The following is a 12915-nucleotide window of genomic DNA, read 5'->3' as shown; positions in this document are numbered from 1 at the left end:
TTACATTCTCATATGTTTTCTGTTCCTTTCATTATTTATAAATCCTTTCCATATGGGATGAGAGTGTTTCACAAAAACAACCCAGATCAGATGGGACTCATTTCTCTAGATCTGGAAAGGGACACTCAGAAAAAATAAGAGACGAGAGAAATTCACATCAGCAAGTCATCGGCTGAGGACCCTAATCAAAAGGAATTGACAATTTGGCAAAATAATAATAATAATAATAATAATAATAATAATAATAATAATAATAATAATAATAATAATAATAATAATAATGATGATGATGATGATGATGATGATGATGATGATGATGATGATCTCTGCAATGTTTTTCTTTGCAATAGCAGCTTGTTTGCTTGCTTGCTGGGTTGAAATTAGTTGAAAGGAACTGTCTTAAGAAACTGGAGTCTGGAAAGTTGGTTGACAATAAGACAGGCAGGGTATACATTTAATAAAATAAATAAATACCTTCTCCTTGTAAGTTTTGGTAACAATGCTAGCAAGATGTTCCAGCCAGATTGGTGAGTTCCTTTGTTTGTTCACCTCTTCAACCTGTGCCAAAAAAAAAAAAAATACTAGACACTTTTACATGGGCAGATCTTTAAGATAAGTGTTCTCCATTGAAAGACATGTTGTAGAAGCCTCATTCTAATAACTCCATCTCATACCTATACCTTTCAGGGAAGGAAGGAAGGAAGGAAGGAAGGAAGGAAGGAAGGAAGGAAGGAAGGAAGGAAGGAAGGAAGGAAGGGTTTTAGCAGTCGACAATTTAAAAAAGCAACAACATTTTTTTTGTGTGAAGACAAAATGACCACGGAAGAATGCTTAGAACAGCAAGACCATTTTTGAATGAAGGCATGTGCATACAATGAAATGGTTAATGGGCAGACTGCACAACACTGCTCAAAGAAGTCTTCAGAGATGGGTCAAAAAATTGAAGGTTGAGGCTATAATCTGGCAACCAAAGCTTGGCCTATTTGTTTATTTCTTTAATGTGCATCACCTGTTATTATTGTTTGCTTTTTCTCTTCTTCTTTTTAGATATCTGTTTTCTTTTAAGTGTAATTCTGGTCATTGACCATAATAAAAGACTGAGAGACTGAGTTTTATTAACTGTACCTTGCTGACATTCCTGGCACTGCTTGTGGCAACAGAAAAGCCTAATTTCTAATAAGAAATTAGAAAAGGAGATTGCCTTCCCAGTGATTTAGGAGGGCCTCAGAAGGTTGAACACAATCCTCTTCTTGTGAAATAGTTAGTGACCTGTCTTTGCAAAGGGGCCAGGTTATCCCAAAGAGCCTTGGTGGCGCAGTGGGCTAATGCCTCCTTAAGTAACACCAGCTGCCTGCAATTAGTGCAAGGTTCGAGTCCCACCAGGCTCAAGGTTGACTCAGCCTTCCATCCTTCCGAGGTAGGTAAAATGAGGACCCAGATTTTTGGAGGCAATAAGCTGACTTTGTAATAATGCCGCTTGGGGGGGGGGGGTGAAAGCCCTAATAAGCAGGCATATACATAGAATGAAGGCTACTGCTAAGCTTGTAAGCCGCCCTGAGTCTTCGGAGAAGGGCGGGATATAAATGGAATTAAAATAAAAAAAAAAATAAAAAAATAATCTCCATAGACATTTAGATCAAGCAAGACTGGGAACAGCCTATGAAAGATGCATTCTTTATTCTATGGCGGACCCATTTATTCTAAGGCCAGACTATTTATACAGTAGCAATTATTGTTTCAATCCCAACCAACTCTAGTTTATTCTTTACAATTATAATGGGGGAAAATATTATTGCAATTGTTCATATTCTTAAAGCTTGTAGTAGCCTACAAAAGCAGCAGTAACAGAATAAGTGGAAACATATACATACTGTATATAATCTTCTCAAAAAGTAAGTCGTTTTTCTTTCTGTTTTTCTTTCTCTTTCTTCTTTCTTTCTCTTTCTTTCTTTCTTTCAACACTATTGTTTAATAAACTGATTGGTAGGACTTTAGATATGAAAATTTGGGAGCTATGGATGTTGAGAGGAGTTAATTGAAGTCTGATTCTCAAATATTACCTAAGAAAGTATATAATTACTTTTTTGACAAAGAGATTGTCTAGCTCAGACATGTCAAACTTGCGATGTCACGTGACAGTTTTGCCATTGCCAGCAATGAGGTGGGCACGGCTTCAGCATGACGCATCCAGCCCGTGGGCCGGCAGTTTGACACCCCTGCTCTAGCTTATCCCCAACTGCTATGTCAGAAATCATACAAAGGGGAAATTTTCCTTTTTTGACATCCCAAGAACTGTGGGGCTGATGAATAGATTACCAAAAAGTTGCAGCTGAGATTGAAAGTGTGGTCAGGAGAAGTAATGATTACAGTCTCTTTAAGATACAAAGGTGTTTACAGAGGGGATAAGCCAACTCAGGAACATTAAGGTGCTACTCCACTGTAGCAGAAGCAAAGAATGAAAACTAATTTGCCAGGAGGAGGTTGTTTGCATCTCATTTCATGGGGGAAATTTGCCAATCCAGATATTTCACCTACCATACCTGGGCAAGATGCCAAAAACCTTGGCTTAAAGAGAACCTTGTCAGCCTAAATATATGGTTGGTTCCTCTTTTCTTTGATTATGGCTTAACTTTTGTGAGTGACCGACACGCAACTGGAGTGTTCAACTTCCCTTTGTTTCATTAAAAGACAGGAAGTGGAGATATTCTTTCTCCTCTAGTGAAGCCTTCATTCCATTAGATGGCACCAGGGCTCCGAGACCTACTGCAGATAAGTTCTTGGAGTCTTAGATAACATCTTCAGGATTAAAATGTGGTGATCGAGATGGTTTTATGACCAAGTAATTTTATAGGAGCATAGGAAGTATTTGTTGTATTCGCCATAATAAATAAGTAAATAAAAATTCCATGTTTATCCTTAGTAACCCCAAAACTTTGCTACATTAAAAAGCCACTCTCATTAAATTAATTGTGTGAACCCACAGCAGTGATGTACTTAAGGAATCTCATAATTATGTGCACTTTCAGATGTATCCAAGATTAATTGCACCAGGGATGGTAAATTAAGAAGTGCTGAAAACTGACATATTTTCTTGTGTCAATTTTCAGATATATTTCTTCTATCAAAGATTGTACAAAACTGATGGTGTCCTTTATTCAATATCTACTGAGACTCTTGGCAGTGATTCAAAAGTAATCAAGACTTTTCTGCTCTATGGAAAGCAGTAGAAGAATAAAACTGAGGACAAAATGATTTTTAATTTCTAGACAATCTGCACAAGATTTCGGTTGATAAAGAGGCTTTTGTTAAATAGATACCTGATCTGAAAATAGCCAATACACATTCTGTATTCAGCTCTGAATTTCCTGTGCATTCTGAAAATTAGCCACGAAGGGGAGCTCTAACCCAGCAATAAAACAAATCATTTCCTTTACAAAATAAAATAACTCAGATGGGAACAATTCTCTTTTAGGGATAGCCTGGAACAATTACATATGTGTTCCCTATCCAAAGTTTTTCAACATACTTCAGCCTTCCTTAACGTCTAAAGTATGTGATTTCCACCAACAAATTACATTGTGCCACAAATTAAAGATGCTAAAAAATACTCCTCATAAAAATATTTAAAAACTATGCTGAAGAATATTGCTTCTCAAGAAATATCCCTGAGGAAGAAAGGAATTGATTTTGAAAGAACTGAACTAATGAAAAATACAGACAGCTTGGTTAAAGATACAATTAGTAGTAATTACGTAATTTATGATAAAAATAAAGAACTCCCTGAGGTGAGTTAGGCTCTCAGTGTTTATATCATGGGGAAATTAATGCTTTTGCTTGGCAGTTATATAGAAATAGCTTAGCATTGCCTTTGTCCAGGATGTGTGTGTGTGTGTGAATTTTCCAGTTTAATCCATTGATTACATTCCTGATGGTCTCCTATCCAAATATTAACTGACCCTTCCTAAACTTTTTCAAAAATGAAACAAAATCCTCAAGACTTTTACATCTGAACTGGGTCTTCAGAACAATACAGATAATAATAATAATAATAATAATAATAATAATAATAATAATAATAATAATAATAATAATAATAAGAAGAAGAAGAAGAAGAAGAAGAAGAAGAAGAAGAAGAAGAAGAAGAAGAAGAAGAAGAAGAAGAAGAAGAAGAAGAAGAAGAAGAAGAAGAAGAAGAAGAAGAAGAAGAAGAAGAAGAAGAAGAAGAAGAAGAAGAAGAAGAAGAAGAAGAAGAAGAAGAAGAAGAAGTTGGAAGGGACCTTGGAGGTCATCAACCCCCTGCTAAGGCAGGAAACCCTATACCATTTCAGACAAATGGCTGTCCAGTCTCTTCTTAAAAACTTCCAGTGTTGGAGCATTCACCGCTTCTGGAGGCAGGTTGTTCCACTGGTTAATTGTTCTAACTGTCAGGAAGTTTCTCCTTAGTTCTAGGTTCTAATGGTGGCATTGTTGTGTGAAATTTTGTTCAGTGCACTGGGTTTAATTATGTTTGGGGAGAGTTGAGAGTTTCCAGGTGCTGTTCTCATCATATACAAAAGTAGGTAATATTTTCATTCAGGCTTTTTGTAGAAGGTCTTCTAAGCCTCCTTACCAGTTTCAGGGTAAAGGAAGGTAATATTTTAGTCATATTGAAATGCCACAGAATACAGCAGTGGACAATGGACTAGATCTTTTCTACCAAATCTAAGGGGACTGAAAACGCTGTTCAGGTGGATGAGTTATACCTTGAATTCCCACTCCCAATAAACGAAAACCACCAGATCTCAGGTAATCTCTTTTGTGGCCTTAGCTTTAAAACTTAAGAATCTGTTTCCTTCCGAACTTGTTTTGATTTTATATCAGTATCCAAACCAAGCTTTGCAGCTTTCAGTGGCTTCCGTACAGTAGAAATGGAAAACTATTGCTATTTTAATGGTGGTAGTAATGAAATACTTCCTCCCAGCAAGGGTACACAATGGTGACCTTGACATGAAAATCCAAGCAGAATCTGTCTGAACCAGTCTAGTGACCTAGCTCATCATTCACCTGTGTAAATAAGTGCTTTTGTGTAGACATTCATCGCTTCAGGTTTTATTTAAAGCAAAATCACCTGGACGTAATATGTTCTCTGCTTACCTTTGCTTTCCAAGACTTCCTTTGTTTAATACAAGCTTTGAAACTCTCACATTTCCACTGTGGACATTTAACATGGATTCATGATTTAAATAATCTCTCAGTACAGATGTGGCTTTGTGTGGAGGTCACAAAAGACACACTGATGGCGGGTGACTTGAGTAAGTTGATGAGCTTCTTGGTCTTCTATATCTTTTCTAGTATTTCATCTTGATCAGAGTGTTCTTTGACTATACTGAATTGGTATATGAGGTCCTTCAGACTAGCCATATTGATTTCTTGTCAATGTTATCCCAGTGAAACACTGCCTCTGAGAGAGCTTTGCTTTCTTCTGTAAAGCAAAGGAAGTTCTGGTTTTACACTAGTATTATTATTATAGTTAGAAGAACTATCAAGTATATATATATATATATATATATATATATATATATATATATATATATATATATATATATATATATATATATATATATATATATATATATATATATATATATATGAAAAGAAAATTACAATGTATGTGTACGTGCAGTCTTAGCCTATGAATCTTCCTTGTAATAAGTTTTATTAAAAGTTTTAAAGAGAACATAAAAACAGAAGCAAACTAATGCACAATTAAAAAAGAAAGAAAAAAAAGACAAGATCCCAGAAAGAAAAGATGAAATAGTTGTGCTTCTCCCTATAAATCTTTCTTAAGGAAGCAAACACTATTGTAATCAGTGAAACTCATTCTCATGGAGAACGAACAGTCTAAAACTGTAATTATAAACATAGCTGTGGGAGATTAAATTCTGCTGAATGTAAAATCGTACTACAGCATTGTTAATAATCCTTTTCTTAAATATATAGGGAAAAACCCTAAGCTCTTTTAGCTATTAGGTCTGTGGATGCCGTTATTTTACATAATCCATGTGCTGCTTCTTTCTCATTCCTTAGATGCCTTGCCTTTTGTATTATGTTTTCTGGAATCTGCATGAAGGTTCTTTGTTGATTTCCAGGAATATATGAGGAAAAAGTGCTTCTTCTATGGTGATACGTTTATGTCTTCTGCTCCCCGAAATTGTGTAAACCAAACTCATCAATAACTGTTAGACATTTCAGAATAAATATGGGACTAAAAAGTTCCATTTAGCTTATGAGTAGATTTTAGAGGGATATTGTTACTTTGTATGTATTTATGTTAAAGGGGAGTTAAAGCACATTATGAATTTGGTTAATTGTATATTATGTATAATTCTTATTTAGAATATGATTATTATAACTATAATCCTGTATTTAGCTCTGGGAAGTGGTGGTGGGGGGAAGTCGGTGGGTTTGGGGTGGGGGGATTTGGGGATATATTGTAAAATCTTGTTTTTGTAAAACTCTTTAATAAAAATAAATAAACAAATAACTGTTAGACATTATTCCACAGTGTTTTCAGAAACTGTTTCCTTTCTTCCTCCTTTCCACCCAACTATCACTTTACATAGTGATCCACTTGATATGCAACTGAAGAAGGCATACAATTAAAACAACTAACAATTAAGAATCAGGGTTCCCCAATTCCACAAACAGCACATGTCTGTTGATAAATTAATAATTGCTTCCATTAAATATTCCTATATAAAGTGAGTGCACTGGACCCCGAGCAAGTTGCACTTAACACATGTGTATTTAGGATAGGAATGTTAGGGCAATGTTAGGTTGCGTTAAGTGATAGCGATGTTAGTTTGTAATAAATGTTTTTTTTAGTTTTATTATTCCTGTATATTGTTATAACCTGCTCAAGATTATATTGTATTATATTAATATTTTTAACTGCATAAGTACTGAAGATTGTTCTGGAAACAAATCATTTCAATCAGAAATGGAGTCTGCTCACAGAGCTGCTGAGATGTCTTTAGAAAACATTTTCTTTGCAAACACTTCCCTGAAAATCCACAAAGTGTTGCCAGATGAGCAGCTGCGATGGAAAGTGCTCAGCTGTGCGAGCATATCTTTTGTAACATTAAAAGATAAAGCTGAAGATCCATCAGTAAAGCACAGTAAAGTGCAAACCTCTATGAGCATTTTGTTCAAAATTCTTCCGTTCGCTTTAAAAAAAAGAATAAGTAAAAGCAGTCTCTCTCTCTCTCTCTCTCTCTCTCTCTCTCTCTCTCTCTCTCTCTCTCTCTCTCTCTCTCTCGCGCGCGCGCGCAGATCAAAATGGCTTGGTGAAAGTAGAGAAAGCAGAGAAAGTTGAGACTCTGGGGAGAGTGCAGAGGAGAGCAACAAAGATGATTAGGAGGTTGGAGGCTAAAACGTATGAAGAATGGTTTCTGTAATTGGGTATGTCTAGTCTAGTGAAAAGAAGGACTAGGAGAGACATGATAACAGTGTCAACAGGGGGTCAACTTATTTTCAAAAGCCACCAAAAGGCAGGACAAGAAGTAATGGATGGAAACTAATTAAGAAGAGAAGCGACTTAGAACTAAGGAGAAATTTCTTAACCATGAGATCAATCAACCAGTGGAATAGCTTGCCTTCAGAAATTGTGGGTGCTCCATCACTGGGTTTCAAGAAGAGACTGGACATCCATTTGTCTGAAAAGCTATAGACTCTCCTGCTCAAGCAGGGTGTTGGAGTAGATGACCCAAGGTCCCTTCCAGATTTGTTATTCTATGTTCTAGACATGTCAAACTCACGATGTCATGTGATGTCACTTATCGGAGCTTTTTCACCATTGCCGGCAATGGGGTGGGCATGGTTTCCTGGTGACACCTCCAGCCCGTGGGCCAGCAGTTTGACACTAGAAGCTGAATTTGGCATAGTACTAAATACATAGTAATGAAAGAAAAATGGAATGATTATGTTGAGTTTCATACCCACTAGTAACTTTTCTATGTGAGGTTTAAGTACAGGTATTCTTGGCACAAAAGCCTAATGAAGGAACTTAATTATGCCACTGCACAATATGAAATGTTCATTAGACTTCAGTTATAAGCTGCCCCATGGAATAGCTAATTTTCTTATTGGATGCCTCCGTTTAATTCTTAGTTAGTCTTTCCAACTCTCTGTAATAATGCTAATTAGCTTCTCAGAGGCTTCCTAACAGGCCTCAGAACAGTCATCTTATTTCCTTTCTTTTTTTAAAAAAAAATCTTTTTTTTATGGTGTGAGAATGTTCCATTTAGTAGCAATATGCCAACAGAGTTTGTTCAATGTCAAATGGGGGAAAAATCCATACAGGGCCAATGTGTTCCAGAGCAATAATATGTACATGGAACTTTGGCATTAGAAGAATATGCAGCATTTGTGCTGAACTATGACATACAACCAGATGTAAAATCCATGTATCCCCAAACTTGGGTTATGATCCAGAGGCAACAAATAAGATGGAGAAGAAAATAATAATTAAATGGCAGGAAAAATAGAGAGGAGTCAAGACAAAATGTGTGAACGTGCAAAATGATGAGTCTATTCAGTGCATCATAGATCTATAAAGCAGGTATGGGGACAGCAATACTAAAGCATAGTTTTGAAACACACCCAAAAATGAGAGTCAAGAATATGTGAAAGGCAGTTGTCCATGAAAAGAGAGAGAGAGAGATGCTGTGTTGCAATTTAATTTTGCACAGCCAGAGGAGAAATCCATGTATATGCGATTTTAACAGTATATGCAGAACTGCAGAACAAACAAAGTATAATTTAAAGACGTAGATTGAGAAAATATGGTCACCAGGATTCTAGTAGATTCAGTAGAACAGTATGGAGGAAGAATGGGAAATATACTTCAAATGAAAATATGTTTAAGCCAATTGTGTTATCACCTTCAGGCATGTAGCAGAACTGTCTAAAAGTCTAAAGATTGTAGATCTCTATGAAATGAATATAAAGTAAAGATTTTTTTTTGTGGGAGAAGCTTGCAAACTAGTTTTTAACCAATACTAATTGCAACAATTGGTAATGATTTCAAAATAATAATAGTAAGCTTAATAAGCTTTGTCCTTAGGATCAGGGAATCTCTTGTTCTGTGCTAATCCAATTTCCAGAGAAATGGGAAAGGGTTGCATCTCCCTATGCAAGAAGATGTGGAGTCAGGTCCAATTTCTGACCTGGTGTAATTCTTTCACCTGGGAGAGTGCAAAACCCAGACCACCCAATCTTAGGTGTGTGTTGGTTTTTTTTTAAAGGATGACTAGGTAGAAGAGAAGGGTGAGGGGTGACATGATAGTAGTGTTCCAATATCTCAGGGGCTGCCACAAAGAAGAGGGAGTCAAGCTATTCTCCAAAGCACCTGAAAGCAAGACAAGAAGCAATGGATGGAAATTAGTCGAGGAGAGAAGCAACCTAGAACTAAGGAGAAACTTCCTGACAGTTAGAACAATTAGCCAGTGGAACAACCTGCCTCCAGAAGTTGTGAATGTTCCAACACTGAAAGTTTTTTTAAGAAGAGAAGGGACAACCATTTGTCTGAAATGTTATAGGGTTTCCTGCCTGAGCAGGGTTTTGGACTAGAAGACCTCCAAGGTACCTTCCAACTCTATTGTTATTGTCATGGTCATGGTCATTGTTATTGTTAAAATAAATATGAGTCCAGAGCGGAAAAGTAATTTGAGAAAGTGCTTCAGTCATGCCCATCCTTGGTTCTCACAAAATAAAATGGAGGAAAGAGGAAAGCACATTCAGACCTACAAGATTTTGTTAGTGTAACTTTATAATAAATGTTGTGCTTTTGGTTAATGTATTTGGTCTGTTTGGAGGGCTGACATCTTTAGATAAACAAAACTTTTTAGTGCCAGCTAAAGCTGTTTAAAAATAAGCAAACAGGATGATAAAAGTTATTTTATTTTAACTTTTGTATGTAATGCTTTTATTGCCCTGTACACTGCCCTGAGTCCTTCGGGAGAAGGGCGGTATAGAAATTCAATAAATAAATAAATAAATAAATAAATAAATAAATAAATAAATAAATAAATAAATAAATAAATAAACAAACAAACAAACAAACAAACAAATAAATAAATTCTTATATGAAATTCAGTGATTTTTTTTTAAAAAAAAACTGTTGAAAACAACTGAGAAAAATCATCCCAGTTGACAAAGATATATATTTTTTTACTAATTGATCCAATAACCACTCAACTGAATTTTAACAGTTGCTATTGGTGAATTGTATGCTTTGAAATGCTCTTAATTCTCAAAAAAAAGCAAACTGAAGTACATTTACCTATTTGCACTTTCCTTGCTGATATAAATAGCCAACGATAGGCATTATATAGTTTCACAAAGCTGTTCATCATATGTATAGCTGACAGTTTTGAGTCAAAATAAAATAATAAAAATAAAATAAAATATGGGTGATCATTAGATGGCACCAAAGAGACATACAAAAGACTCTGAACATTTGGTACATTTTTTATTTTATTTTTATTTTTCTGGGTCATTTGGATGTGTGCAGCCAGTTTCTGTTAGCTTGAGCCAGTCAAAGTCTGTATTTTTCAAGGTCTGCGTTTATTTTAGTGCACTTAAGACACACACAAAATGAGACGCTTGACAATTGAATTAATTGAATGAAGTGAACCACAAATCAAATGCATATGGAGGGTTTCAACTTGAAGAGAAAAACTTGGCACCATTATAGCTCCCAGAAAGGTGCAGTTAAATTTGAATGAAAAGATCAAGATGGCACCTATCAATCTAGCCGAGGTGGTGTAAACAGTGGCGTAGTGTGGGGGGTGCAGGGGGGGCTGGCCGCAACGGGCGTAACATCTGGGGGGGCGCGCTCGCACTCGCAGCTCTCTGCCCCTGCCTGGCTCACTCACTCTCTCTCACTGCAGTGCTGGCTGTGCGAATCCGATCTGAGCCGCCGGGTCGCCGCCCACTGTGGAGGGGGGTGCCAGGTGTGTGGTGCGGTGCTTGCCTTGCCCCGGGTGCTGACAACCCATGCTACACCACTGGGTGTAAATAGTTTAAGACAAAACTCAGGCCTTAATTCTTTCCTTTTGTAAGCTCAGGTCTGGATGTACTTTCCAAGGACTGTTCTGGGCAATTGAGGAACTGATCTGATTGAGAGGCATTGGCAACAGCTGTTCGATAGAAGAGAATTTGCTTTAGAAAATCTTTCAGAAAAGAAGAACATTTTAGATATATATTATAAGTAGATTGAGATATAGGACTTTTTTTTAGAAATGCCCTATTTTTCATGTAAATCTCAGGGGCAGACATTATTACCTCAGGAAATGGTGGAATATTTTTTTTTCCTCAATTCGTCTGCCAACAAATTTAATGGAACATTTAAGAAGAATATTTGCATCCAGTTCTAGCATTTAAGATCCTTTCAAGGTATTATAGCATTTTCAGTTTCACCTAAACCCAAATACGTTTTTTTTTTCTTTCTCAGGTAATGTTAACTACTCATCTATCCGTAATTCAATGAAAGGCTCCTTGATTAATAAACATTTTAAAATCAAGGACAGGTTCACTGTGGGTTGGATCAAACATATAAAAATACATTTCTGAATTGCTACAATTCACAGTCAATACTCTTATGATTTTACCGATGTGGTTTTATCAGTTGTATAACCAGTTTGGAAACAAACATGATTCCCTTTTTTTTCCTCTTCAGGATGAAAAAATAATAAACATTTCATCTCTTTCCCCAGTTTGAACAGCAGATGGCAGCCAGTATTCATTAACATATATTGTGGTTTCTCTAATAAGGCAAAACAATATTTATAGCCCAGGCTATTTTGTTTTGTTTATGCTTTTTTTCATGGTTTTAATTTGGCTTTACATTTTGTAAGCCACCCTGAGTTTGCTGCAACTATAAGAAATGCAAATAAATGAATGGATGGATGGATAAATCAGTCAATAAATAATATCCTTTATATAATATAGTTAAGGGATGCGGTGGCTCAGTGGGTTAAGATGCTGAGCTTGTCGATCAGAAGGTTGGCAGTTTGGCGGATCAAATCCCGAGTGCCGCGTAATAGAGTAAGCGCCTGTTACTCATCCCAGCTTCTGCCAACATAGCAGTTCGAAAGCACGTAAAAATGCAAGTAGAAAAATAGGGACCACTACGCTGGGAAGGTAACAGCGTTCCATGTGCCTTTGGCATCTAGTCATGCCGGCCACATGACGATGGAGACGTCCTCGGACAAGCGCTGGCTCTTCGGCATTGAAACGGAGATGAGCACCGGCCCCTAGAGTTGGAAACGACTAGCACACATGTGCGGGGGAACCTTTACCTTTACCTATATAATATGGTTACATGGGATATCAATTATTTTTCAAAAGTTTTTGAACTACAATTGTCAACATGCCTCAGCATTGGTCACAAGCTTTTACCATTGTAATAGTTAAAGGGTACACAACACCATAACTATTAACTCTGCTATTGTGTTGTAGTTCTGAAACTGCAGATTCCAGCTTACCAAGCAGCTAATGTAAAACTTAGATCAGCACATTATCACAACAGAATCTGCTTCCAGCTGAAGCTTACTTCTTGAATACATGACTGAAATAGTTTCTTGGCAACAATACAGAAGTGCCATAATTCCCAATATCCCAATATAGCCTACAGTTCTGGGATTTTGTGTTGGTCAAGTCTGGTTTTATCCTTTTTTAAAGATCAGTGAAGAATAACAAGGTAGGATAGGATGGATTGCTCCAAAAAGATAATTCTAACGTTTTATTCTAACATTGACTCAGCCTTCCATCCTTCCGAAGTAGGTAAAATGAGGACCCAGATTGTTGGGGACAATAAACTGACTTTGTAATAATGCTGCTTGGGGGGGATCAAAAGCCCTAATAAGTAGGATA

Source organism: Vipera berus, assembly GCF_964194415.1.
Source record: "Vipera berus genome assembly, chromosome: 4".
NCBI lineage: Eukaryota > Metazoa > Chordata > Lepidosauria > Squamata > Viperidae > Vipera > Vipera berus.
The sequence above is the reverse complement of the archived record's forward strand: the minus strand, read 5'-3'. Positions refer to the sequence as shown.